General features: G+C 45.8%; 1 long non-coding RNA gene across 2 annotated transcripts in view; it reads right to left on the bottom strand.

Moving 5' to 3' along the window:
• The window catches only part of LOC311580315, a 41975-nt gene extending 18536 nt beyond the window's left edge, over nt 1-23439 (bottom strand). For both annotated transcript variants that reach the window (XR_014773420.1, XR_014773421.1), the window contains exon 1: nt 23319-23439. This is a non-coding gene — a long non-coding RNA (uncharacterized lncRNA). The remainder of the gene's footprint in view (nt 1-23318) is intronic.
• Between the last annotated feature and the right edge of the window lie 390 nt (nt 23440-23829).

Here is a 23829-nt window from a genome sequence, read left to right as displayed (position 1 = left end):
GAAATTGTCCAAAGAAGACTTTACAACCATTGTCTGGTGGGCACAGGGGTGAGAACCCACTAAGCTCTCGCTGAAATCCCAGTTCTGCCTCTCAGATGCTGAAGCTGGTGTTTCAACTCCATGGGTATAGAAAATTAAAAATGAGATGCCACATGAGGAAGCCCTTTCTACACTTTAAATGTATTAGCACATGATATACTGTTGCCGCTAATCAAGTAGTAAACAGTGCAGCAAACATTGCTGGGTTACATCGATTTATTAGCACCAAATAAAGATCTATTAGTGCTCTGTTTCCTCACAAATACACTAGGCTAAAGCCCCAAGTCTTCTTTTTATGAGATCAGCAAAGCCTGCTAATAAAAGGAAGGCCATGCGTGCCTGGCATCTGTAGAGAGATAAGACAGAACATTCGATAGTGATCTGCTGACAGGACAGGGAATTCACCTTTTCTTCTCTGGGACAGAAAATGAGCAATGTCGGAACATGGAGAAAGGTCTCAGGTTAGACCCCATCAATCTGAGAAACAGGCTGACTAGGTTGGTGTCGGGGCCTAGTATCCAACTCGGAGCTAAAAGCCACGCTCCACCTCGTGTGCACAGAATCACTTGGTTCAGTCACCAGACTCTGTAGAACCCTGCACTGCATGGTCTCTGTTACTGAGAAACGGACTGGGATGAGGGCTAGTGGTGAAGCTGTGACGCGCGTTTTGAGATTTTACTCGAAGGTTTTAAATGTCACCTTGGAAATTTGGCTGAATGGTGCTAAGTAAAGAAAGGCAAGGTCAGGATTGGAGGTTTAAAATATATTGGGATTCCCCATGAGACAGGGATGGTGAGTAAGGGGGAGAGGGTTGTCTCAGTGAAAGAAAGTGAATCCCAAACAAACAACGAAGATGGACAGGCAGCGTCCGGTTCTCAAACGAATCTGACGGAATGCCCCTGCTGGGCTTGATATGACTAGGGAGGAAAAATGACCTCTAGAATGAGGCCTAATTTTCTGATGACATGTGAAATTATGTGGATATCATTCAGCAGGAGAAGGGACACAGAAGGAGGAGGATCAGGCTGGAGGGCAAAATGGTACTCCCCCACCCACCCACCTGCTCCCCTTCTCCCTCTCAACCCCCACTTCCTCCTAATCCTGTTCTTCTACTTCGGTGTTGGAAATTGAATGTAAGGCCTTGCAAATGCTGAACAAATGGTCTACCCCTGAGCTTAACCCCCACATACACACACACATACACACACACACACACATACACACACACACACACACACCATACACACATGGGGGAGCGCCTTTTAGTCTTATTAAATTGTCCAAAATACGAGCCTTGGACTCGGCACCCAGCCTCGTGAGTGGCTGAAAGCACCTGTTTTGTACTGACAAATATTAGGTTAACAAAATGAAGGTTTGGGTCCTGAGATTCATGAGCATCCAAGAAACAACAGAGACAGGCAGTGTTGGGAGAGGCTTTGTAAGAGGACTTGACATACGTAAAGTGACGCTGGACTGGGAGCCCAAAATATAGAAACCCTGTGGGGCGCAGCTTGCCTGGACTCGGTGCTGCATGCTTGCTGACTTCCTCCCTTGCAGACTGACATGCAGCCCTCCCAACATGTCAAGCTGCCACAGTCCGGGGCCCTGGCATGTTCGGTGCCTCCTTCCTGGAGCACCTGGCACTCCATCGCACAGGGAAGCCCGACCATACTCACAGAATGCCTAGGGAAGGAGTGCTTGGCGCACATGCTTTCTTTGGATCTATCATTAGACTTCATCTTATCGAGTGCAGAGCTATCTAATCTCCATGTCCCTGGCTCCAAACTCAGCACTATCAAATTAGCAATATCACTTTGCTGAATAAATAATGGAATGCTCAGAAACAACATGAAACCAGGTGGAAAAAGCAGGGAAGACGCCCTGAGAGGAAACATGATTGTTAACTGATTTACCAGGTGTTTGGGCTTATAAATTGTCTTCATAATACTCCGATGAGAGACAAACTGACAGATCAATAGATGTGACAGAAGTCATGTGAGGCCTGAATTTGATTTGGAGAAGAGTAAACATCATCTCTAGAATTATAGGAAAATCATTTTTTTATTAGCCTATCAACTTTCAAGCTACCAAATGCATTTTAATCCAAAGCACACTGAATAATCGCTTCTGAAATGGGAGCCTAGTAGTGTGGAAAAATGAATATTTTCTTCTTTGACTTTTAAATAAATATTCAGAGTTATTATCCTCATATAATTATAGTTAGCCAGTTGCTCCTCCCTGCTGGGTAGGGCACTGGCACCTTGCCACTTAGCAAGACACAGTCAAAAAGTTGGGTTCCAGGGCATCTAACTCAGAGGACTTTTCTCCTCAGCTCCTTGCTGGAATTGATTCTCTTTCTGACCCTAAACAGCCTCCCTCAAAGGGCTCAGAATCTATTTCTAACATTGTCTAGCCAAGTCACACTAAAGAAGTCACTTCGCTGTCCTGAGACTTAAGTGAAAGCTATGATGCACCTACCTTGGAGGACAACGAAGCTCGGCTAGGACAGTTTTGATCCCTGGAGAACACTGGGCAGTCTGATTGACAGAGCTGGAGTGTGGTGTGGTGCGATGGTTGTCAACCTCCTGTGCACAGAATTGTGTTCACACCAAATAGAATTAGCCAGCCTAGACAGCACAATACAGGGGATGCTGGGAGGGAAGAGTTGCTGGACCAGTTCAAGATCCACAGTGTTCTGTATCACTAAAGCATCTTTAGGCAATACCACTTATGTTCTGATCACCCCAAAGCACTAACCCCCAATGGAAGAATAATTTAGGGATCCTCTCCCAAAGCCCCATCCCCACGTCTAACTTTATTTCCCACCATGCCACGTGAGCCTTTCTTTAAAGTCACACTACTATGTCTGCTATCTCTGGGACCATTCTCATCTTTTTTCCACACATCATCAGGAACTCCCTAACTCAGTAGGTTCTCCGTCCTTTTTACATGGCCAGACTCCATCCATCCATCCATCCTTCAGATCAAAGCCCAAGCCTTATCCCTTAAATGTTTTCTGGCAAGCCGAGTCCATCAGCCTCACTCTCTGTTCATCTGTTGCAATCTGAGCTCTTCTGTAAATGATTGCCATGACATCTTGTTCATCTTTCAGAGATTCAGCTTCCTTTATCCATGAACCAAGTACTGGTAGGGTCTCTTATGAATCCCAATATTCATAACCTCCAGAAAAATCTATCAAAACTACTTAGAAATAAATCAAAGTTGAAGAGCGCTTCATGACAAGGCTAAATTGAACTGAAGCCCACAGCTTCAGACATTACTAATGCCCTAGGCTGCGTCTGGTTTTTCCTTAAGTCTTCTGATTTTGACTGGACAATTCTTCCCCATAAGAGGGCAGTTCTTTTATTCAATTGTTGGGAGGGCAGGAAACACCAAATGTTTATTAAAATCCCAGCCTCCTGTCTTCCCATGATTCTCAGCCGCAGGCTCTTGGAGGTTGTTGGTTGACCATATGTTCCAATAAGCATTACTCTTAGAAGCTTTTGATTTCCATTAATAAATGTAATAGAGAAGAATGAAACATTTGGATCTCAATTTAATAAGTCAATAAAATATAAATGGAGCCCATGTTTGGCAGAATCCTTCTCTCCTGGAGAAGGGTTCTCTCTGTCGCCACTGCCTGAGGATGGAGAAGGGGGTGCAGGGAGGAGGGAACTCTTCCATAGAGACAGCATCCATGGCTGACACTAAGGAGCTCTCCACCTGCCTCTGGCCTTCATCTGAGACTGCTCATGGTGAGTTCACTGTTGCCCACCTCTGGCCATCCCACTGGGTTGTCTTCTAACAATGTTGAGATTTTCTTTTTGATGTTTGTTTCTCAGTTTAGGAGAATTTGAACATGAGTGTTTTGCTTTGTTTTTTAAGGCATAACGAGGGACTGAGGGTATATCTCACTTAGCACAGCACTTCTGTGGCAATCCCAAGGGCCTGGGGCTTAGGCTCCAGGACCGCACAAAAGAAGGAAGAAGGGAAAGAGAGAGGAATCTAGAAAAGGCCTGAGGAGTAAAGGCTCAAGAAACAACATGCTTGTGAACACCTGGTGAAGATGTCTGTGGCACATAGTGATCACGGAAGTCACACACCATTAGGGTCTGACTCTGACATGTCTTCCATTGGCTTCCGTGTTTGAACACTTTATCCTCAGTAGGTGGGGCTCCAGGAGGCTGTTGGATTTTCAGGATGTAGGGCCTACTAGGAAAAGTAGATCACTCTAAGCTTTGAAAGTTATAGCCTGGACCTGCTCTCTGCCTCCTGCACAGCCTGCATGTGAGGATCCCCGGAGGCTCCTGCCTCCTTTCATACCCTTCCCACCGTGACGAACTGCAACCATGAGCCAAAGTGAACCCTTCTTCCCTTAAGTTGCGTCAGTCAGGAGTTTGACTACAGATGTGAGAAACACCAACCTTCAGCTGTCACAGTTGAGCTGCATGGACGAAGGTGGCAAAGAACTTCCTCTTGGTGACCTTCCTGTCAAACCTGGAGTCTTTCCCACCAGAGCCAACCCATCAGAGAGAAGTTAAAGAATGAAACTGCAGTAGGGCTACAGAGCACGTGGAGGAGCCGACAGCTGCCATGGGAATTACCTGCTATGCTTGCTAGAGACAGAGTTCTTCATTCACGGTGAGCAAACGGAATGCATTGGGTCTGCCCATTGTGTGATAATGAATATGTAAGTTGTCCGAGGTGGCCGTCTCCTGGATTTCTCTGAGGTTGATCCCCATGGAGGGCACGTTTGTGACAACCATTGAACTCAAGAAGGGCAACAGCAACCTCGCTCTGGATAGTTGCCATCCAGATACACCAGCATATTGAGAGTTTTATACATACAGATACTTGGGACCACATTTTTCATGATGGCAAACAATTGGAGATATCTTAAAATGTCCATCAAAATAACACTTAATTGACTTAATATAGCTATGGGGGAAAAAAGTGGCCATTGCACATTCCCAAGTGGAAAGCTATCTGACATGTTTTGCTCTATGAGGAAAGCAAGGCATTGGACAAGAGAGGACATTAGAGTGTCTCTGTGTGTAAATACACAGACCTTCTTTAAAAACACATAGAGCTAATGGTGGTTGCCTCAAAAGGGAAGAAATGGGTGGAACAGCAGCTTCATCCATGGCTTTCTCACCTTTGTGTTTTCAATCTGTACACTGTCTTAGTTGGGGGTTTCAATTACTGCAAGGAAACACCGTGACCACAAAGCAAGTTGGGAGGGCAAGTGTTTACTTGGCTTCCTCTTCCATATTGCTGCTCGTCACTGAAGGAAGTCAGGGCAGGAACTCAAACAGGGCAAGAACCTGGAGACAAGAGCTGATGCAGAGGCCATGGAGGGGGTGCTGCTTCCTGGTTTGCTCCTCATGGCTTGCTCAGCTTGCTTTCTGATAGAACCCAGGACCACCAGCCCAGGGATGGCCACACCCACAATGGGCTGGGCCCTCCCCCATCAGTCACTAGTTAAGAAAATGCCTTATGACCAGATTTTATGGAGCATTTTCTCAGCCGAGGTTCCCTCCTTTCAGGTAACTCTAGCTTGTGTCAAGTTGACATAAAACTAGCCATAACATACACTTTTGGGGTTTTCCAACATATTTATTTCTAAAGACTAAACAGCACAACAAAATGAAAGAGACTGAAATCTGTACTTAGACAAGGGCAGGAGTCCCCGCCCTTCCCCCTACCAGCTATGAACCTAGAGTATTCTACCATGAAGAAGGCTTCCTCAGTTCCCAAACAAGGACAATGTTACCTATTACACTGAATTCTTTTGAATTGTAGTAAAGACAGTAGACCCTGCTAAGGGAGGGTTCAATAAGTTATATCAGCCACCACATGACAAGCACAGCACAGCTTCAAGTCAAGAGCACCAAGCATCACTTATCCATAGCATCAACTGTGGACCACCCCAACCTTTTACTTCATCTATACTCAACATCCTGTTAATCCCCTTTGCATGGCCAGGGCAGGGTGTTGGCCTAAGTGGAGCCTACAGGAAAATGTGCAAAATGCTGTAGCGAGGAGCTAGTGACAGCCAAATGGTGCTGGCTTCAAAGCCCTCCCAACACAACCCCTCACCATTTACAGGAGGAAAAATTGTTTCAACGCTTATCCAAACTGCTAGGCAGTATCAGCTAATGCTAAACATAAACATGTCCTATAAACGGCAGCTTTATTTCTCAATGCATAATCAACAGGGAAGAAGGCACATGTCACAAAGACCTATGCAAGAACGTATGCTCACAGTAGCTCCATTTGTGATGGTGGAGAACTGATCAAGTGAAAAATCCACTCTTTAGAAGAATGGACAGCAGTGCAGTATACTCATGCTGCGGCATGCTCTCCAGAGTCAACAAAGAAGGAACCATTAGTGCCCAAAACAGCGTTGACAGTCAAACTCGAAGATGAGTATGCCAATGAATGCAGCAACTGGCAAGATATCAGGGGTGGCAGAGACAGACAGAATAGTGATGACCTTCAGAGAACAGATACCAGCTGAAAAGTGACACAAAAGAAGTTTTGGGGATGCAAGAAATGCTTAGTGTCTTAGTCTGAGTGGCATCCTATGGGTGTCCTTCTAGTCAGTTGCCATCAACTGTGTCCTTACAATTTGTGCCCCGCCCCCTGTGCATCTACAGTGTAGATCATACCATAAGTGGAGAGTAAGTGGGTGACCATAAGGGTGAGGTTTTTCTCTCGAGCTTTTTCACAAGCTCTCCCCATGCCAAGCGGCTCTCACCAGCCAAAAGGTCCATCCTGTTATCTAACTTAGCCTTCTGGTGAGCACCCACGCCTCTCTCACCTGGCTCTGTTCAAATTGGTCCTTGAAAACATGTCTCCTCAAAGGGTCACTTTCTTGGGAGGCTACCTTCCTCCCGGTGTGTATTCATCATGTGGGGACTCATGATGAGGTGTGGGCAGCAGATTCCCCTTGCTAGGACTTCCATCCTCTGTAGGAAGTTCACTAATCACAGTGTGGAGTCCAAGGGAGACTGAGCTCCTCTGATCAGGGCTAGTAATCCACCTACAGCTTTAAGGAGGGGCCTTCCTTTCTTTGTTTGGTGTCAGAAAGAGAAACAGATGGAAATCAGAATTGCTAATACGCCATCTGAGCCCCTTGGAGGTGCTTGGCTCCAGCTCCTTGCTCCCTCTGCCGGTTCTCGGGGAAATGCAGCCTGGCCAGTGTCTACGCTCCAGACAGAACTGGCCTAGGGGAGGGCACTGCAGACTAGAAAGCCAGCCCACAAAATCTGCTTGCTCTGCGGCCATGGCTTCCTAGAGCCCCAGGGGCAAGGTTAGTCTGATCAGCCTAGTTATAGGAGAGTCAGGAGGCTGGGGGACCTGGGAGGGTTTTGGTTAGGATGATCACTTGACTGCCACCTCCCCAGACACACTTTCTCTCTAATATATGCATGAACACATGAACAGAGAGAGACAGAGACAGAGACACAGAGACAGAGAGAGGGGGGCAGAGACAGAGGCAGGAACAGGGTCGGGGACAGGAACAGGAACAGAGAGGACACCAGTTAGAGAGGCTCAGAATATTCCTTCACAGATTTCCCAAGAAACACGGAAAAGCACCCCAGATATCTCTATCTGGGAAGCCTAAGCTCACACAGAATGGAAGTGGGGAGGGGGAGAGGCGATCATTAAGACCAGGGTAACATGCTGTTTAAAATAGATAACATCTATTTCCATCTTCAGGAACTCTCATCTCTCGGGAATTCTCAAGACTGTTTTTATCTAGGGATAAAAGCTAGAAGATTTGTGAACCACACCCAACTGAAGAAAGGCGCCTGCTCTGTCCAACTTAAGATTTCAGAATCCCCTCCTGTGTCATTAAAACCACTTGAGGGGTAATTATAGGTTGCTGCCCGCTGACCCTTGGGAACAGGAGCTCGGGAGGCCAGAACGGAATGCATTCTTCGTAGATTCCGCAGCGCTTTCCCAAAAGATCCTATTCAAAGCCCTAAACAGAGCGCTGAAGACTACAGTATTATCAAAACATCTGTCTTATTTTTCCAATCTCAAGTCTTGTTTGGATTTTGGTTAAAAATATCAGTTCAATGTCCTCAATGAATGTTTGAATTTAATAAGGAAGAGAGAGTGTGGATCCGTGCAAAACTACCTCTGCTGGGCTCTCTGTTTGGGCCAACAGCCAGGGTTTCTGGAGTCTTCGGTGTTTGTTCAAATACTTTCTCCAGAATGTATTTATTCAGATCCACAAGACCTGGTAGGGTGAAATATAAACATCACAATAGCCTGGACTTGAGACAGGAGATTCAGAAACATCTGGTTGGTTGTTCGGTGTTATCCAAATAACAGTCCCTGCCATTTGTCTCTAAGAACAAGGCTTCAGGTTGCAAGCAATCTGGACCAGGTGATGGATGAGTATTACATGTATCCCGAAGGCCTTTCCTGGGCTATCTACCTTCCCCTTCCTGGCTCTACTCCATGCCACCTCTCAAATTCAAGGAAGCAGCTGGTAGCTATGGGGCACAAGGAAGCTGCCCTAATTTGCTCAAAAAGCAAATCTGTCACTCAGATAGCAATTTGTAGAAAGAGGTTATGGTGGAAAGTGGGTGTTCAGTAATGCACCTAAGGAGATGATCATGTGGTCTTTTTCTTTTAGTTTGCTTATATATTTTGGATATTAGACCTTTGTCAGATGTAGGGTTGGTGAAGGTCTTTTCCCAGGCTGTAGGCTGTCACTCTGTTCTGTTGACAGTGTCCTCTGCCTTTTTTTTTATCTATTTTTTTAATAACACATTTTTATTGAAAATTAAAAATAATTCACATTACATCTCATTTTCTATCCCATCCCATGCATCCTCCCATTCCTCCCTCCCTCCCACTTTCACCCCAATCCCCCTTCCCTATGACTGTGGCTGTGGGGGACCTCCTCCCCCTGAATATGGTGCTAGGGTATCAAGACTTTTCTTGGTAGTCCGCTATCCTTCCTCCGAGTGCCATTGGGCCTCCCCAACAAAGGGACATGGCCAAATATGGGGCACCAGAGATCCTGTGAAAGTCAGTCCCCAGTCTCCACTTAACTGTGGAGAATGTTCTGTCCCTTGGCTAGATCTGGGTAGGGGTTTGATGATGACTGCACGTTTTGTCCTTGGTTGATGCCTGAGATCAAGCAGAATCCCTGGGCTCAGATCTACCCATCATAATGTTCTTCTTGTAGGTTTCTAGGACCCTCTGGGTCCCCCTACTTGCCTATCCCCTATATTTTTCTCATTTAGAGTCTCAATAGGATGTCCTCACCTCTATCCCCGTTTCCTGGTAGGTGCAGACTTTCATGGGACCTGTCCCTTGGGCTAGTGGCCAGTAATAAGTGAGTATATACCATTTGAGTCTTTCTGCTTCTGGGTTAGCTCACTCATTATGATCATTTCTAGTTCAATCCATTTGTCCACAAATTTTGGAAAATCCTTGTTTTTAATAGCTGAGTAGTATTCCATAGTGTATATGTACCACAGTTTCTTTATCCATTCTTCTACTGAGGGGCACTTAGGCTGTTTCCATGTTCTGGCGATTATGAATAAGGCTGCTATGAACATGGTTGAGCAAATTTTCTTGTTGTGTGCTGGAGCATCTTCTGGGTATACTCCTAGGAGTGGAATAGCTGGGTCATGAGGAAGCCCTAATCCCAATTTTCTGAGATAGCACCAGATAGCTTTCCAAAGTGGCTGTACTAGTTTGCATTCCCACCAGCAATGAAGGAGTGTTCCTCTCTCTCCACATCCTTGCCAGCATGTGTTGTCACTTGAATGTTTGATTTTTAGCCATTCTGATGGGTGTAAGATGGAATCTCAGAGTTGTTTTGATTTGCATTTCTCTGATGACTAGAGATGTTGAGCATTTCTTTAAGTGTCCTCTGCCTTACAGAAGCTTCTCTGCCTCATGAGGTTCCATTTATTAATTGTTGACCTTAGAGCCTGGGCAGTTGGTGTTCTGTTCAGGAAGTTGTCTCCTGTGCCAATGAGTTCAAGGCTCTTCCCTACTTTTTCTTCTAACAGATTTGGTGTATCTGGTTTTATGTTGAGATCTTTAATCCACTTGGACTTGAGTTTTGTCCATGGTGACAAATATGAGTCTACTTGCATTTTTCTACATGTAGATACCTTTTCTCTTCTTCAGTAATGGAAAGCTATCAGAGAAAATTGCTACCAAGAGATGGAGTGAGCTCTGCTCTAACTGTCTTGCCTGACAATGTAGACATACCTTCTAAATTGCTTTGCGAGAGATTTGGGAAAAGCTCTGAGGAGCAGGCTAGCTAAAACCTAAAAGGGTGTTGTAAAGAGGGTTTTCATGGGTGGCTGTGACAGGACTAAGAAGACCTGAATGTGGATAGAAACATGGACAGTGAAGACTATGCTCTTTTGGTTTCTAGGTGGAAATGAGAATTCTAATGGCAGCTGGATGGAAGGCCATGGTTGCTACACCAGGGGCAAGGAGTTCAGTGCATTGGGTCCAATCTCTGAGATGTTGTGGGAGGTTGAGGTTAAATTAAATGTGCTAGTTGATCTGGCCATGAAGTGAGCAGTTCTTCCTCCAGAAACACCACCCCCACCACCTTCTACATGCACAAAGCAATGGCCAGGCAGTCGCCAGCAGAAACCTCCAAAGCCGAGACACACACACCATGGTTTTCTTTCTACATTCACAGTCTCAGGTGCTTATTACAGAAGCAGGAGGTGGACTATCAGGATCATTTCCGCCTTCCGGCTCTGTCTGCTGCTGCATGGTGTCTTCATTGGAAGTCTGTTCTTTCCTTCCCTGCAGCTTACATACACAAAGCCATACTGGCATCACTGGGACTTCCAAGGTTTCAAATGCACATTTTTCTTATGAGAATGAAAGGCTTTCTGAATACTTCTAGAAATACATGAAATTTGGTGCACAGTGCACAGTTGACCACAGAAGCTCCTGATACCAAAAATGCTTTCTGGCTAGTTGGTGCCTGAGTATTCAAATGCACCCAAACATGCACTTCATCCCAAATTTTCATCTTACTCTAAGGAAATAAAAGGAACCAGAGCAACAATTGTGCTCAAGTGAGAATTGCTATATAACTCCCAGAGGCAGGACAGTTACATCTTGCCCTTTGCTATTCTCTTGACCTCCACTTGGGTCTTTGGTAAACCTGATATGTTATTTAGATATAAAGGAGGCCAATGTTTTAAAATCAAGAGTTATATGTGAGATACCCCCCCACACACACAATAGTAAACTTTCAAAAGAAAAATACAGCTAAATCTTAGTAGAAGGAAAGGCCACTTGTAGCTCCAGAAACTATCGTGTCAACTCTACAAGAGGCAGGAGGGGTTGACGCCATCAAGACTTACTGCATAACAGCAAAGAAGTAGATCTGCTGTCTGAAGGCCCATTTAGCAAGACAAAGAAGATCTTTGCTTATGCTGTAAGACCAGGAAAAGGGGTTTTAAAACAGCAAAAATATACTGACATCGCTAAAAGAAAATAATGTACCTCTTACAGAAGTAAGAGAATTCTATTTCCACTTACATACCCAAGAAACTGCACATGCCTTGTAAGGAAACCTGTATGAGGGTGTTTACCAATGCTGTTATCAGTTCTAATAGTATGAGATTAAGCTCAGGGATCCATCATTGGGATGGCAATTAAGTGAAATGTACTGGAGAATGAAATGCCAGGCAACAACGAGAAGCTGTGGACTGGATACACATAAATCAACACGGATGGATTTAAAAGCATAGATTTGAATGGGAAAAGTCAGAACCAGGATGGATTCTATGGAACATTACTTTTTATACAAATTAGAACCTCTAGACATTTTTTTAAAGAGACATGCCCATTGTCAACCCAAATAACAAACAAAGATTCTCCAAAGATAATGGATTTAATCAGGAATGAACATTGCCACGGGAGTGGGCATGTCACAGTAAATTACCGGCATGTTCAAGCAGGGAAAAGAAGACAAGGGTTTTCAAAGGGGAGGGATCCATAATTTACTTCGAAACAATTATCATGGTTACAGGGATCAATAATAAGAATGGTGTCAGTCCAAGGTTGAACAAGCAATTGTCGGGCAAATATCCTTCCAGACATAGCTATTGTGTAAGGCTGGGGCACTCTTGTGCAATGTGGTAGTTTCAGAAGATCCTTTTGTGACATTGCTTATTATGATCCAATATACATGTAAAATCTTCTCCACAGTCCCTTACAATTATGGTTTATGTTAAGATCTGACACGGGGCTCCATTTTGGAGTTTGATGTTGTCTATGCTTTTACATAAAACTCGGCATAGGAGACAATAAAGGGTGAGGGAGTAAATATCGAGATCAGAGAAAGGAGGAGAAATAAATAGACTAAGAATGGATGGGCTAGCATGAGAGAGTACCTCTGAAAGGTGCTGCTGCTGCTGCTGCTGCTGCTGCTGCTGCTGCTGCTGCTGCTGCTGCTGCTGCTACTGCTGCTACTGGAATACAAATCAGGAGTTTGTCATAAACAGAGAAAGAAAGGCAACCAGCAAGAATAGCAGACACACAGCAGAGGCCCTGGATAATGTTGCTGGACTCACAATGCTGGACTTCACTGCTTAATACATTTGACCTTTGGCGAATGATTTCACTACATTCTGCTCCTCAGTAAAGCATAAATGCTAAAAGTACTTTTGCCAAAGGTCATCCATGCAAGGTACCTGACAGGTAGTAAGGATTTGGTGGACGTTAGCCACTCAGTTGTTTCTGTGCCAGTTCTGTTTAATAATAATGTAACAGTTTGAAATAACTAATGAAATAATAAAGCATGTACAACGAGATCTTCTCATAGGTCACCTCCAAAGATTGAAATTAGCATAGCCACAAAGTTGGTATGAGAGGGCCACTGAGATGAATCAGTGGATAAAGACACGTGCCATCAAGTTGAACCTGAGTTCAATCCCAGAATCTGCAAAATAAGAAGCGGGAAGCTCTTCCCACAAGTTGCCCTCTGAACTCCACAGGTGCCATGGCACTGTGTGTAAACACAGGTATGCATACTAAATAAACAAATATAACAAAGTCACAGGCTGGAGAGATGGCTCAGAGGTTAAGAGCACTGCCTGCTCTTCCAAAGGTCCTGAGCTCAGTTCTCAACACCCACATGGTGGCTCACAGCCATCTATAATGAGATTTGGTGCCTTCTTCTTCTGATCGGCAGTTGTACCAAGTTACTCAAGGGTAGGTGTGTACAGAAGCTTCTAGTGCGCAGCAAGTGTTCTGCAAATATTACTTTCTAGCATTATTGCCAGGAGTAGCAGAAGAGCCACCCAGATATCTTCAAATGGAAAGAAGGTTCCATGTCAACGTCCTTCTTGAGTAATAGTGAAATCCTTCCAAGACTTCTAAGCATGTGTGCGAGTGTACCTCTAAATCCACGATGTCACTTCTTCAGACCCATCAGCATGCCAGGACTTCCCAGTTTTTACAGTCTGTGTCCTGTGAAAGGGGCCCATGGATGGACCTAGGCCATGTTGTCTTAAAACTCCTTTCCCTTCCGCTCTGTGGGAACGAGAGCGGCATGGTGGGGAGGGTTTTAAGAGATGGCTTCTACTTTTGGAATTAAGTAGCTGGAAGCAATTCCAGGAGTCAAGCTGTCACTCCCAGGATTTTCTTGTCAAGGGCTCTTGAGAATTCTGATACAACCTTGGTAGAACTACTGACTCTTACCCAAGGAAAGGTCGGTTTCTATGTCTCACATTGTTCATGTCTAGTGTCTGTTTGCCAAATGGCGTCTCTTTCTTTCTGTTGGATTTTATTCTTCCAGCTCTTTAATGTTCACATTTCTTAGGTGTGAAAATTTAAGGAACCTTTAGTCACGTGACATATCTTGGTATGCTAGGTAGGACAGGAGGATCTCTCTGTCTTGGAAGAACAGGTCCCAGTTCCTAAGCTCCTGCTGGGCCTACACTAGACCGAAGCTCTATCAAATTCCTGCCCTGGGGACATCATTGCGCTATGACTAGTCACCCCAAAGATGATTCTGTTGACTAAGGTGTACTGAACCAAGTCTTGACTATAATAACATGGTGGGGCACCTCTAGGCACTTCGGATTCCATGGGCCACTTTCTCCATTTTAAAAAAATAGATTTTATGATTGCATTGGTATAAATATGAATACGATTCAGATTATACTTGTTGATTGACCTACTAGGCTCAGTGAGTTCACCATGAACATTTGATATCTCTTCAGACCAGTAATAACTATAGGGATATAAGAAATGATGGTACAAAGAAGCAGAGGAAGCAATGATAATGACAGATACCATCAACTGGGGGCTTGCTTACATGGCAGGCACTATGCAAACCATTTTATACAAATTATTTTTAATATAGCAATAACTGAGTTGCTGTAATTCTCATTTTACACATACAAACGTCGAGTCTCAGCAAGCTTACTTTACTTACATAAGTCAGTAAATAGTAGAGCCAGAGTTGGCGACTTACAATCCACCCCTACCCCATTTCATAACACACACACACATACACACACTCACATACATACACACATACTCACACACATACACACACACTCACACAATATACATACACATACACACACACACACACACACACACACACACACACACGTATAAACACGGAATGCCCTCCTCTTTCCTAGGCTTAGCTAAGAAAGAACTTACCAATCAGAATTCAAGGGAGAGATCAGAGAATCTACCAAAACGAACTCAGATGGCTCCAGTGAAGGCTCAACTGAGAACATCAGTAAATAAGGACAATCTTGGGGTCTATGAATTAGTCAGGGTTCTCTAGAAAAGCAGACACAACAGGAGGTAGGTGGGGTTTACCCTTGGAACTGGATCACATCATCATGGAGGCCAAGGGACCTTCCCATGCACCATCTGCAAATGAGAGCTCTGGGATTCAGTGCTATGGCTCAGTCCATATCTAAAAGGCTGGAGTCTGGGCAACAGGATGGATTGTGGATACCTCAGAACCCCCAGGCCTGAGACTCAAGGGCTCTGATGGCCAGAGGTGATGGAAGTCCAAGCTCTAGAAGAGCAAAGAAGAATATGCCCTTCTCTGCCTTTCTGGTCTAATCTGGCCTTGGGCACTGGGTCATGTTCACCTTCATTGGTAAGGAAGAGGTGCCATCATTCAGTCTACCCATTCAAATGCCAAGCTCAATGGAGGAGATGAAACACATCTGTAAGAGTTCAAGGCTAGCCTGGCCTACATAATCTCAACCCCCATCACCCCAAGTGCCACCCTCTTCTGGAAACACCCTCACTGACATGTACAGAATAATATTTGCCAATTGGCTAGGTATCTCTTAGCCCAACTCCTCACAAAATTAACAGCTACAGTCTAGAAACAGGTAGCACATATGAAGGGGAAAAGGGAATGTTCAGGTTAAGTAATATTGCTTAGACAACAGTGGGGAAAGATGGGAAAGTCCACAAGAAGCCCCGCCTCCACCTGCTGGGTCTCAAGATGCAAGCTGAAGATGTGCTGTGGGCATCTGCTCTTAAGTGACCCCAGCAGTTCTGCGATGCTAAGGGACAGGGTTCGTTAGCAAAACAGAGTCCCAAGGATGGGTGCCTGTTTCAAGACCAGCTCTGTTGGGAAACATATGTTGTCAAATGGAGAAAACGATTTTATTATTCTTATAAATGATTATTCAACTTGGGAACTGAAAAAAAAAAAAAAGCTTATGAGGGAGAAACTCGGCTTCCCAAAGACAGGGCTGTTTTCAAATCGGAGCTGGCATTCGCATCAATTCTGCTGAGCAGGAGCAATTCTCCTCTCCCTAGCCTGCAGGATGGGAAAGCCTGGGTTCCTTGCACAGGAGGAAAATAACGTTTGATACTGCAGCCAGGGGGTGGGGGAGGTAAAGGCTTGTAGGCTCAGTCTTTGTGATGGAAAAGATAACAAGTAAAGAGAAATGCTGCTTGGGGCTGGTGCTATCCAATGGGGGGTGGGGAGGACTTTGAACAGAACCCCTAGGGAAGAGAGAGTTTGATTAAGAGGAGGGGCTTCCTCAGCACCCATTGGGGTCTCCACCTGACTCAGAGCATGGGGGGTGTCCAGAAGCTGCTTTTCTGGTCCTCCCTCAGAGCCCCCTGCCTGCAGTCTCTCTAACGTCCCATCAGAGCCAGCAGAAATCTTTCAATGGCTCCTGTCTGCATTCGCTGGCTCTGTCAATGTCCCCACAACCTCTCAAACCATAGAGAAACCACAGATTTATATTCCTATCTGGTATCCAAGGCCTTTCAAGTCTGTCTTTCTGGCCCAGTGTCCCCAGAGGCCTTCAGGTCCTCCGCAGATTCCTGTCCCCTGATAACACTTTTTTTTTTCCATATGGCTTCCCAACCTGAGCTGTCCTCTCCATGACTTCCCATCTTATGTCAATACCACAGTTCAGTGACCTGAACTCCTGTGTGGGGCCAGTCCTGGCTTGCAGGTCAGGGGCACAGAGAGAACAAAGAGGGTTCTGTTCTCACAGAGCTGGAGCGGATCAGAACAAGAGCTCTTCACGTATGCTGTGCTGGCCTGATGGAACACCTTAGAGTGCTGACGGGAGGGAGCAATAGGAGTCAGTTTGTCTCAGGAGCCTGGAGTGTGGGAAGTCCAGAGCACTAGCTCCTGGCCAGGGCCTTCATGCCCTGTCACTCCATGCCCAAGAGTGGGCAGACAAGCAGGGCCGAGCTCTTTCTATGACAACATGCCTTTAAGGCACAGTGAATGCAGGGCTAAGAGCTCACAATTGGAGTCTGACTGCCTGAGATTTGAATCTCACTCCCACTTAATCGGAGAGCCTGTTTCCTCATTATGACATGGAGATGGTAATAGTGCAGATTGAATAGAGTGATTACACGCATGAAAGTGTATAAATATGTAGTATTCTGCTTAAAACAGCAGCGAGTGCTACAAGACACTCACTGCTATGATTCAAGCTCTTTATAACACATCCCCTGAGGGTCTTCTCAAGCACACCATAGGGCCCCCAAAGCACTGTGGGAAAGTGGGGTTCAAGAAGACTCTGATTTCGTTTACTTAGATATAGTTCTACTGTCCCGCTCAAACTAAGGCACCAGCCAAGGACAATACAGGCGGTAAACCTTAAACCCCTACCCAGATCTAGACAATGGACAGAACACTCTCCACAGTAGAGTGGAGAGTGGGATATTACTTTCTCACATACTCTGGTGCCTCAATTTTGACCATGTCCCCTGGAGGGGGAGACCTGGTGGCACTCAGAGGAAGGACAGCAGGTTACCAAGAAGAGACTTGATACCCTATGAACATATACAGGGGAGGTAATCCCCCTCAGTAACAGTCATAGGGGAGGGGAATAAGGGGAAAATGGGAGGGAGGGAAGAATGGGAGGAGACAAGGGATGGGATAACCATTGAGATGTAACAAGAATAAATTAATAAAGTAAAAAAAAATAGATATAGTTCTACTGTTATACCCTACCTTTGTCTCCATAATGACAAGCCGCTCTATCCCCGTTGACTTGTGTACTATCCTAGACACCCAAGGCAGGCTGATTGGATTACATTATGATTGGCATGAGAGAAAGAGAGAGAAGCTTCTGTCTCAGATGTCCAAGAATAGACTCTGCACAAGCCTTGAAACTCCAGGCCTGGGATGGAATTGGAAAAGGAAGTGATCATTTGTCATCTTTCTTTATAGCCTGCGTTCCTGGCATCACTTTTATGCTAAGTGGGACTTTTTTAAAATTAGCCTTAACAAGCATTTTGACAGAGACTCCATTATGGATACCACAGGGATGTGGTCACGGAGACTGGGCGTGCATGAAATCTGGCCAGTGACCACAGCCATTTCCAAGGGGGTATCAGGTGGTCGGGAAGACACTGTCTCTGAGGAGTGCTTGGGACTGTGGTATTGGTGAGATGCTAGTTTTCCAGCTGCCTCGGTGCCAGGGGTGAGGGTAGGATTCCCCACTGCTGCTTCTGCTGATCAAATCTCCAATATCAGCAAACACTGCCGAGGACCTTCATGCATTAGAAGGCTTGCCAAGGATGAGAGGGCAGTACAGAGGAGGAGACATCTAGATAGTCACTGAGCTGTACAACAGCGGGGGGTGGGGAATGGAGAAAATGGGACCCCCACATGCAAATACAGTTGGACCCTGGGGAGCTTCTGCAAGTGTCCCAATGGCTCTGTATCCCTATCTGCAGAGTGGGAGATATGTAAGGAGTTGTATCACTGACTGTTGTGAACACAGGGTAACTGCTGTGATGCTGACATCACTAGACTATAAGGCCTCTGGGGACAGGATGTTTCTGAACACAAAGAAACCCACAGACAGGATGCTACATTCCAAGAAGAAAAGTCCCTGCTGCCACACAGGATTCCAAAGTAGTGGCTATAATGACACCTCTCACCCAAATGACTCCAAGAGTGACCAAATGATGCGCCCAGCCTATGCCTGGAGCTGCCTCCACCTTCTGCAAACCCATAGTCAGAAGCTGAGGCCAATTCTAGGACCCCTGTCATATCTCATGCAGCCAAAACCACCATGGCTCCCCCTTCTCATCCCCTCCTCCTTCCTCTGCCCATTTTCCTCCTCCTCCTCCTCCTCCTCCTCCTCCTCCATCTACTCTAGCACCCTGTTCTGCCTTTTCTTCTTTGGCCCATAAGGAAACTGAGAAACCTTGGGATTGGGAATCAAAGGGGGAAAACAATCCCTGACTATTATTCTCCACTCTAGCACACACAGCCACTGACACAGCTAGAATTGTGACGTGGGGACAGGACGGTCACTGTTGCTATAGGACGAGGTGGCCCCAGAACCGAAAACAACCCAGCCCACAAGGAGGAAGGGGGAGCAGAGCCTCGCAAACCTGTGTCAGAGCCTAGCACTGCAGTCTTAGTCGGCCTTGCCCTCTCTCGAAGGCTGCAGCTATCTCTAGGTCTTCATGTCCCACCCCTTCTTTCATAGCAGGGATCAGAGTTCCAGAATCCAGCACCACGATGGCCAGGAACCAGCACAGCTGGAATTAAAATGCAGATCATATTGTTCTTCTACTTTCCCCTTTCTCTCTCCCTCCCTCTCTCTCTCTCCCTGTCCCTCCCTTCCTCCACCCCTCTTTCCAACTCCTTCCATGCCCCCCTACAACATACACACACTCTCACACTCTCTCTCTCTCTCTCTCTCTCTCTCTCTCTCTCTCTCTCTCTCTCTCTCTCACACACACACACACACACACACACACACACACACACACACATACACACTCTCTCTCTCTCTCTCTCTCTCTCACACACACACACACACACACACACACACACACACACACAGAGGCAGGTTGATAATGGTGCACAGATGTTGGAACTGTTTGCCTGTCTATGGTTTATCTGCCTATGATCTGATAAATCTGTGTGTGAACAGGCTTCCTGGTACTTAGCACTGGGCTTACTTCCCTGCGCAATCCAAAGTGACAGAAGGCGCCAAATTTGCTCAGACGTAACTCAAACTTCAAGTGCTAGAGAGCAGCAGATCCAGAGAATGCCCACACCACACAACTCGCCTGCCACAGTGTAAATTAAAGTGAGGTTTCACATAATTCAAACAAGCATAACAAAACCACAATTTCTAACCTAGAAATAAACTTTGCCCATAAGCAGCGGCTCCTCCTCCCTTCTCCCGTCAGCCAGCTACTAATCTACTTCGTGTCTGTAAAGTTGTCTAGTGAACATTTTATATAAATAGAATAATGTGCTACGTGGTCTTTTGGGACTGGCTCATTTAACCTCCCGGGGCTTCACTCCTTCCATGGCTAAATAATATTCATTCCACGGTGTGGATATACCATATGCAGTTGTTCATCATCCGATAAACACATAGGATATCTCCACTATTCATCTGTTATGAGCAATGCAACTCCAGACACTCTAAGACAAGTTTTTGTGTGGCCATATGTTTTTGCCTCTCGCAGGTGTATACTTAGAAATGGAATTTCTGGGTCTTATGTAACTCTTATGTTTAACATTCTGAGTAACTGCTAGACTGTTTTCCAAAGCGGCTGTACCATTTTACATTCGCACCAGCAGTGTGTAAAGGTTGCCAGCGCCTATACATCCTTGCCAAAGCTTGTTATCTAGTTGGTTATAAGTATGTCAGTGGGGTGATGTGCTTCAGTGTGAGCTTTTTTTGTTTTGTTTTGTTTTGTTTTCCTACTAACTGGCTGTGCCGAGCATCAGTTCGTGCAGCTACTGGCCATTTTTACATCTTCTTTGGGTAATTGTCTATTCCAATTCTCTTGCCATTTTTAAACTGTGTTATTTGCATGCTTGGACCTGAGCCCCCTTCTGTAAAAAAAAAAAAAAGAAAGAAAGAAAGAAAGAAAGAAACAGAGTGACTTTGATTGATATTAAACTTTGTAAATATTTTAGTCTAATCAAGTCTACAACTAGTCGTTTTAAAAAAAAAATATTTATAGGTTCCTGGGCCCCAAACCAGATCGTATTTTTTTCACAACTATTCAATGTTTTAAGATGCGGAGGAGGGGTGGGGGAGGAATGTCAAACAGCTGGAGGAGCAGGAATGAACTTCTAGGCAGGTGATATCAAGCAGTCTGGTGTGTGGATTTTTTTTTCCTGGGGAGATGAATAAATGTCTATTTAGTACAGATAGGACATCAGCATCAGACCAAAAGAACAATTAATCTAGCTTGCTGAGCCAATGAGTTTAATTGGGGTTGCTTCTAGGAGCACATGAAACCATGATGTGAAGAGAAGTCTTTTGGGCCCAGATACTATATGTTGTGTGTTTATGTTCAGGGAGGTGGAGATCTCCACGAGCCCCTCCCCTCTGCTGGCTGTCTTTCAACAACTATGCAGGCACAAACTAACTGAAGAAAACTGGCACAAAACTGACACCTGTCTCAGGGGCTCATGGCCCCATCTGTCTCAGAGGCCATGAATCTGGAAGTGACTCACACCTGTGGGAAGCCTCTAAGCTTCCAAGTCTGTACCCACCCACCTGTTCCCTCACCCCACCCTTCCACTAACCCAGCCAGCTGGATGGGGAGAGCACGTGACCCATTTGGTGTAGGCAGCACCCACTGAGTACCTGATGTATGCCAGATTCTGGACCAGGTACTGTTATATTCGACAAAACATCTCCTGACTTCTATTAGCTATGGTCTGGTGGGGAAACAGCCACCTTATTTCCTGTGCAGTCTGGAAACTGATAGAGGGGCTCCTGGAATTGTTGGGGCTGAGAGAGAAGAATTCACTCAGCCTGGGTGCCCTCGAAGTTTTCCCAGAAGGAGCCCAGGCTGGCCCTCCATGATGTAGTGGGAGTTAGTTAGACACCCCAGATCTCAGAGCAGTGTACATCAACAAACCACAGGGAGGGGGAAACTGCAATGACAGCAAGGTCAGGGTTATTTGATCACCAATGCTGACTGATAATAACAGAACATCTGTACTTTTGATTTTTTTTTGTATGTGTGTAAACTTAATAAATCTACAGCAAAAAAAAAAAGGACCAAATCCCAGTCTACAAGAAACTCCCCAGGTGTGATAGCTTTATTCACCAGCCCAGAATGCCACTCCAAGAGCTCTGGATCTAGACCATGTGCCTTGTGTTTACAGAGGGCCCAGAGCTTTCCCAGAAGCAAGAGCAACTTAAGTCTCATCCTTTCTTTTTCCATGTTCCCCACCAATAAAGGGGCCTCCCAGAAGGCACAGGATCATGTCCAATGTACGTTTGCCCTCCCAACTTGAAAAATAGACTGTGGCGTACTGAAGGCCCACGTAACAAGCGGGAAAGGTGAGGGCAGCTAGGAGACTGTGCTGGACCTCTCAAGCCTGGGGCCCATCATGGACTCTTGAGGGCAAGGGCAGGTGTTACTCATTTGAAATCCCTCCAATGGTCACTGTGGGGTCCCTCCTCTGCAGGGCCTTGTCCAGTGCTCAGTGCACAGAGCACCATGGTGCTCACGTGGCTCGAGTGCATGTGGTTGGGATACTTTGAACATCAAGCCCAAGATGAGCCATCTCTGGCCGAGCTTTCTGTGTAAGCCTTCTGGGCAGGTGCCTTGGCGCAATCGCGGTAAGGCCAGCTGTAGCTCTTTAGGAGAGGCTCCACCTCATCAAGATCAGCCTCCATCTCCGGTGTCTCCCATTCTGGCCCTTGATTCCAGTGTGAGCTCAGCCACCTGGCATGGGGGCATCTAACACGCTCACTAAGCTGTCCCCTGAACCCACAGCTTCCATTTCATGGGTACAAGCTGAGGTTCCTGGAGCTGTGGGGAGCTGCCTCAGATGACTGATCCTTGAGAGCAGAGGCGGGGCAACAAAGGGGCTGTCAAGGATGTTTGTTTTAACTTTGTGATTACTGGGACTCCTGCTTAAGCAGTCAAAAACAAGAAAATTCACTGCAGCCCTCTTAGAGTGGGGGGCGGGGGGGAACCCCAACTATGTGTTTTTGAAGTCGTTACTTTTCTCTTTTCTGTGACCAAATTCCCAATGAGAAGCAACTTAAAGGGGAAATGGCTTACTTTGCCTCACACCTTGAGGATGCAGTCTAGCATCTTAGAGAGGAAGTCATGGTGGCAGGAATGGCTCCCAGATGTGGTACCAGGTATGTGGGGCTGCTTGCCTACATCTAGCAGAGCAGAAAAGCAGAGGCAGAGGGCCAGAAGTGAGACTGGCTATATCACCCCAAGGCACCTTCCAGGCACCCACTTACTCCATCGAGGTCCCCCACACACACACCTGGTAAAAGTTCCACAAACTCTCAAACAGTACCACCCATATGTAGAAACATTTCACATTCCAGGCCACAGCATCCACCAAAGAAGGACCAGAGATGCACAAGGCCAAACCATTTTGTTCCCATAGCAGACGTGCAACCAAAAAGGGTCATTGAAATGCTATGTCAGCTGCGTTTCAGCAGCGCACTCACTGTTTCCTTCTTAAATATATGGATGCGGTAACACATGGGATGTTAACACATGCTGGTGAGCAGAGAATAATGCCTTGGAGTTGCCTATGACCCAGGGCCTCCTAGACTATGGCATTGGTGTCTGGCCTCTGATTGGACAAAGCCCTCCAGAGCCTTGTCCCTAGCTATGTTTCTGTAATTATCTTTCTTGAATGGCCCCACATTGTGTAAGTTTCTGACATCAAAAAATTCTAGCTCTATGTCTTAGTTAAGGTTTGAGTAAGAGAAGAGACAGCACGGTCACAGCAACTCTTACCAAGGAAAGCATTGTAACTGGCTTACAATTTCAGATGTTTAGTCCATTATCACCATGGCGGGAAGCACGGCAGCAGCACGCAGGCAGACACGGTGTTGGAGAAGGAGCTGAGAGTTCTACATCTTGATCCACAGGCAGCAGAAGGAAGCCGTGTCACGCTGACCAGACTTGAGCCTATATGAGACCTCAAGGCCCGCCTCCACTGTGACGCACTTCCTCCAACAAGGCCACACCTACTCCAATAAGGCCACACCTCCTCATAGTGCCACCCTTATGAGCCAAGCATTCAAACACAGTCTATGGGGGCTGTTCCTACTCAAACCGCCACACTCTAATATCCAAATACAGTTTGATCAGCCTGCTTACTGTAACTTGTTTGCAGCTGTTTGGTACGTAACAACAATTACTGAAAAAGACGCGCCCCTGAATTTGAAAGCAGACAAGTATACATAAGGGTTTGGAGGGAGAAAAGGGGAGGAGGAAGTGATGTAAATATAATCTCAAAAAATAAAAGAAATATTTTTTAAAATCCCGCTT

The sequence above is a fragment of the Acomys minous genome (genome assembly GCF_964271855.1).
Source record: "Acomys minous genome assembly, chromosome: 13".
Lineage (NCBI taxonomy): Eukaryota > Metazoa > Chordata > Mammalia > Rodentia > Muridae > Acomys > Acomys minous.
The sequence above is the reverse complement of the archived record's forward strand: the minus strand, read 5'-3'. Positions and strand labels throughout refer to the sequence as shown.